The sequence below is a fragment of the Carlito syrichta genome, unplaced genomic scaffold (genome assembly GCF_000164805.1).
Source record: "Carlito syrichta isolate Samal-C Ts95f unplaced genomic scaffold, Tarsius_syrichta-2.0.1 Scaffold307120, whole genome shotgun sequence".
NCBI classification, from domain to species: Eukaryota; Metazoa; Chordata; class Mammalia; order Primates; family Tarsiidae; genus Carlito; species Carlito syrichta.
Window position 1 is genome coordinate 485,141 of NW_007251216.1, and position 6,000 is coordinate 491,140.

The 6,000-nt window shown below is 36.6% G+C and overlaps 1 pseudogene across 1 annotated transcript in view; it reads left to right on the plus strand.

Moving 5' to 3' along the window:
* Nucleotides 1–1,650, plus strand: part of LOC103266271 — a 58,898-nt pseudogene extending 57,248 nt beyond the window's left edge. Inside the window, exon 2 of the transcript XR_002482303.1 lies at nucleotides 1,147–1,650. The product of XR_002482303.1 is annotated as a patched domain-containing protein 4 pseudogene (transcript). The remainder of the gene's footprint in view (nucleotides 1–1,146) is intronic.
* Nucleotides 1,651–6,000: the final 4,350 nt, after the last annotated feature.

Sequence of the window (6,000 nt, forward strand, 5' to 3'; positions counted from 1 at the left end):
AGGAATGATAGGGCATGGATGAGATCAAGGTAATATTTATTCACATTTTTCAATGCATGTGGCAATTTTTAAATTTTTTATTTTAAAGATGAGGGGTAAGATTCAGGGTTAAGTATACAAATGTTTGTTATGCAGGTATGCCACTCCCTCCACTGGCAGTTTCCCATTACTGCCAATCCCTTATAATTGTTCAAGATCCACTTGTGAGTGAAAACATGTGGTACTCTGCTCTTTGTTTCTGTGATAGATCACTCAGTATTGTAGACTCTAAGTCCATCCAAGTTGCTGTGAGGTTCATAATTTTGTTCTTTATGGTTGTGTGATATTCCATCGTGTATATGTACCACATTTTTTTATCTGGTCCTCTTTTGATGGGCAGCACAGTTGGTTCCATGTTTTTGCTATTGTGATTAATGCTGCAATAAGCATGTGTGTGCAGGTATCTTTTCGTAAAGTGATTTGTGTTCCCCCAGGTATATTCCCAGCAGAGGGATTGTGGGGTTGTATGGAAGGTCGATTTTTAGATCTTTTAGGAATCGCCACACTGTTTTCCACAGAGGTTGTACCAGTTTACTCTCCCACCAACAGTGTGGAAGTGTGCCCTTTTCCCCTCATCTTTTCCAGCATTGGTTGTTTTTTGAGTATTGATGATGACCATCCTTACTGGAATTAGGTAGTATCTCAGTGTGGTTTTAATTTGCATTTCTTTGATGACTAGCGAGGCTGAGTGTTTTTTCATGTATCTGTTGGCTGCTCATATGTCTTCTTTTGAGAAGTGTCTTTCATATCTTTTGCCCACTTTGTAATGGGGCTGTTTGTTTTTTTCTTTTCAACACGTTTGAGTTCCTTATAGATCCTAGATGTTAGGGCTGTGTCAAATATACAGTTGGCAAATATTTTTTCCCACATGTGGCATTTTTATGTAGCTTTGTAATACTCTACATATTTTTAATCTTGATCATTGAGCATGGAATCCTCCAAATGTTTAATATATAAAATCCTAACTTGCCTCTCCACCCACATCAGTTTCACAATGACTAGCACTAATTTCTGCCTTCCTTGTGCTTTTTCACTTAGAGTAAAAATCTGTTCCTTGGAATTTGCATCCTTCTGGTAACTTAAGTCTCACCTTTTTCTGTTTTCAAGGATGGGAGGAACAGTTTTATTGGACACCAACTGGGCGGGGTAGTGGAAGTGCCAAACAGCAAAGACCAGCGGGTCAAGTCAGCCAGAGCCATTCAAATCACCTACTACCTCCAGACCTATGGCTCTGCCACTCAAGACCTCATAGGGGAGAAGTGGGAGAATGAGTTCTGTAAGCTTATGAGGAAGCTCCAGGAGGAGCACCAAGACCTCCAGCTCTACTCTTTAGCATCTTTTAGCCTCTGGAGAGACTTTCATAAGACCAGCATCCTGGCCAGAAGCAAGGTCCTGGTGAGCCTTGTGCTGATCCTGACCACAGCCACACTCTCGAGCTCCATGAAGGACTGCTTGCGCAGCAAGCCCTTCCTGGGCCTCCTGGGGGTGCTCACAGTCTGCATCTCCATCATCACAGCAGCAGGGATCTTCTTCATCACAGATGGAAAGTACAACTCCACCCTGCTGGGAATCCCGTTCTTCGCCATGGGTAACTATCCATCCTTGTGGTAATCGGATTCTTACCGGTTTGGGGCAAGGTAGTATATTTCTTGAATTCTCAGGTGGAAATGTTTTAATTTTGCATCGGTGTATCTATGTCATTATGTAAAATTTGACTTGGGTTTGTGTCTGTTTCACTTTATTGGGCTTTTCAGGAAATTATAGGGTGACCAAACCATTGTCCCATTTAACTTCATGCTGTCAAATGTTTTTAAATTACATATTGGATTCTTCAAAACTCATAGGCCAAGGATTATGATACACAGGGTTAAGGAGACCCAAGACCTACTTTAAACAAAATGGTGTGGTTCATATTTATAGGTATTCTCAAGTTGATGGTAGTGAAGAGTAAATATCATACAATGAAATTTCTGAGAATTGGCCAGGCTTGGTGGCTCAGCCTGTAATCCCAGCACTTTGGGAGGCCGAGGCAAGTGGATTGCCTGAGCCCGTGGGTTCAAGACCAGCCTGGGCAACTTGAGGAGAACTCGTCTCTGCAAGAGTCCAACTTAAAAAAATTAGCCGGGTGTGGTAGCACACGCCTGTAGTTATGGCTGCTCTGAAGGCTGAGGTGGAAGGATCACCAGAGCCCAGTGGGTCCACCATCAGCATGCTACTGTACTCCAGCCCAGGTGACAGAGTGAGATTCCAATTCAAAAAAAAAACAGAAAAAAAATTCTGAGAATTAATGTTATGTCCTAATTTCAAAGAACTTCTTAAGAAATTTTTGCTTATTAATTTATTTCAAAGTTGTTGCACAGAGTATATTCCACTTCCCTACTCTATAAATTAAAACTTTTCTGCTGCCACTTAGATGTATTCTCTATTTTTTTCATCTCTGGTGAAGAGAATTATGAGCATCTTCAGTCAAGATTATCTTTTCTTGTAAGTTTTCTATCATCTGTATATAAATAGACTAGAAAGCGATGTGTGTTTGGTTTGGGGGGGAGGGAGATTTTTGCAAAGAGGAAACCAATCTGGGAATAAAAATGAGTAAGGGCCCAGTAACAAGTCTGATGTATCAGAAAAGAGATGATAATAGAGGTATCCATGGTAAGGCAAAAGATTTCTATACATTAGGTATGATACAAGTCCTTATGTGTAGCAATTTAGAGAGTAATTTGTAAATTACTTCTAGGTAGTGAACTGACATGAGCAAAAGAGTCTTCAGCTGTAAAATAAATGTTTTTCACTCCCTGGATTAAAATCAACTCTAAATTATGGCTTTATTAATAAATGAAAAAGATGCAGGCATGTGATCAGAATGTCTTCTATGTGACACAGTCTCTTTAAAAAAATTTTTTTTCACCTTAGGAAACATTTTTTAGAACAATACCATAAGTGAGTTATATTGTAGATGCTGGAGTCGAACTTCACTTTCCGTAGCCATGTTGTTAGTTCATCTCCTAAAACCTCAGTTTTTTCTTGTATAAAATGGGAATTGTAATGATATATTTTTCAAAGAATTGTTTTTTAATGTAAAAGCATATAATTAAAGTTTGCAGCACACAGTAAATGCTCAATAAGTATCAGCAAGTCTTAGTAGTGTACCTGGTGTGTTAAGCACAGTGGTTTTAAGATGAACAGGAAACAGCCTTTGGCTTCAAGAAGTTGAATCTTCCTAAATTTTGCATATTATCTCTGAATGCATATTCATCTTGTTAACAAAAGTATCTCTTTTTACTCCCAAATAACTATTATATGAAAAATTTACATCACCAGTCACAGGGATGACTCTAGGTTTGAGCCATTTATACTTGTTATGTTTTTTTTTATTCAGTCTCATGATTTGAAATAATAATATAGGATATTTAAGAATCATACAGCATGATGCAACAATGAAACATGATTCATTTAAGGTTGACAAATTGAACACCTGGAAGATTATTATGGTTTTTTTTCTCAAACTACTAGTGAACTAATTAGGTGTGGAAAGATTTGTCAGGAAAATATAGAATTACATATTACATACAAATAATGAGGAAAAACTACAATTACTGACACTGGATTGTAGCATAAGCTCTACAAAGCCAGAGTGGTGTTTTCATTCCTTAAACAAATAACAAGTCCACTGAAAGCCACAGTAGGTGGCAAGTCCATACCCTTCAGCACATACTTTGCACCTCTCCCAGCAACCTTTAAAATCATCAGTAAACTCTGTATGGCATAGGTGCTGATTTTAGGAAGACTGGTTAATGTTTACTCTTCAGTATTCCCTCAATTCCAGTCCCCAAAATATTCTGAAAATATTTCTGCTATGTTCTGAAAACATAGCAACTAAAGACCTATAAATGTAAATTTAATATTTAATATTTTGCTTTATGAAGGGAAAGTTTGTTTTGTTGTGTTTTATTTTGTTTATAAAATGATTGTAGTAGTAAAGATACCAAGATTGAGAATCGATGAAATAAAAGGAACACTTTACAGGGTTAGAAAACTTGGGTTTTCATTTTAGCTTTTCTCTTAACTTATGTGTTATGTTGGGTAGTTATGTGTAATTCCTTTGTCCCAGTCTTTCATCTATAAAATAAAGTATTTTGAATCTTCCTTCTTACATTTTGAAGATCTTACAATGTTATTTGTTTCATTCCTTTATTGAAGTTAGAATTTAATCATTGATTTATATAAAATTTTAATGTATGTGTTATCCTCAAACCACTAATCAAGTCTCCTGTGTTGCCGTCTAATGTTTGAGAAAGAAAGACACACACATACACACATACACACACACACACACACACACAGAGAGAGAGAGAGAGAGAGAGAGAGAGAGAGAGAAACTCTTGAATAGAAAAATCACAGCCTTGCATATAGAACTCGGAAACACAAAGTTGTGAGACATTGAAAGCACATCGCTAGTGAGACATCAATAAGGTATGTTTAGCACATGTATATCTGCTAGTGGTACACAAAACACTGGTTGAAACTAGTTCTTTGATGAATTAGAGTTACGTGGTGTCAAAACTGCCAACCCTAAATTGTTGAGTATAAAGGAAAGAAGCCCAACTCTTCTGGTAAACTTCTTTTTCTACCCCATCTTCCTATAATGATTTCTTTGAGATAGTGAATATTTACTCGATTATGTGCCAAGATTCAAACTATTAATCCTCATCGGAACTCATTTCTAAGGCTGGGTTTGTCACATATTGTGTCTATCATTCAAACTGAACTAGCTCAGCTGTCTTATATTTGACTGTCCATCTTTCTTCTATACTGCATCTGCTTGTTCTTTTGTTCTGGGGTCATTCATTCATTTAAAATTCCTAATGGCATTTCAGAGACATATATGTTGTACTTAAACATCCTACATTTTTTAAGCCAGTGCTAATTTTTATACTTTGTCCTGGTGTTCCCCTAAAAAAAATCATATTTGTCATGTTATACATTCCAGATTTGGATTTAGAAAAGAAGATGGTTATTAAGTACCTACAGTTTCTCTAGAAAAGTATTCAAAAAGAAATCTCAAGTTGGAATAAATTTTTTAAACATCTAAACTGTCCTCATTTAGCTCCAGACTAACATCCTTGTTCTCTCTAAACATAAACCAATGAGAATGTTACTAATTTAATTTATAACTCATTGCCAGCCTTTTTTTCACCTCATTTGCTTTATGTGGGTGTGCTTTTTCTTTCTGGAAGGAGAAATATGGGCTAATATCACACACAGACACCAAGCTGGCTCATGCTGTATTTTGCTGATATTCTGTGGATAGTTGCCAGAAACATTAGTAGCCTTGGATCACTATTATTTTTTTTAATCCATTCTTACTTTGTGTTATGTACTGGAAGTCTCACTTTAGTCAGTTTGACACAACAGAACACCTACCAATGACTCGGTTTTTTCAAATAATTCCCAAGGTTTTTAAATATCAATTTTTCACTTATTATCCAAAACGGAGTTCCACATTCATTTATCCACTATTTTTTTTTCCAAGTACTTACTGCATTTTTCATGTTCAAAGAATTTTAAGTTCTGGGAGTAAAAGGCATTGAATAGAACTGATAAGTTGTTACCCTCATGGACTTTACCTTTTAGGTCTGCAGAAGGGAAGAATTAGACAATACAATTAAGAAATATAAACTTATATTCTTATATTGTTAATAAGTTATATAAAAAATTAAAAAGCAGGAGAATGGATAAAGAGCAGGAGATAGGTGGCCAGAGAAAAGCTTCTAGAGAAAAAAATAGAAGCAGAGAACTGATGCGAAAGGAGTCACACAGCACCTTAGAAGAGGGACTCTGGCAATGGCAATTATATATGCAAAGATGGGACCTTACTTGGCAAAGCTGAGGAAGAACAAATGAGTGTGACTAAATCATAGTGGGCTACTATCTGGATGTTAGAAGAAGGGGTCAGAAAGG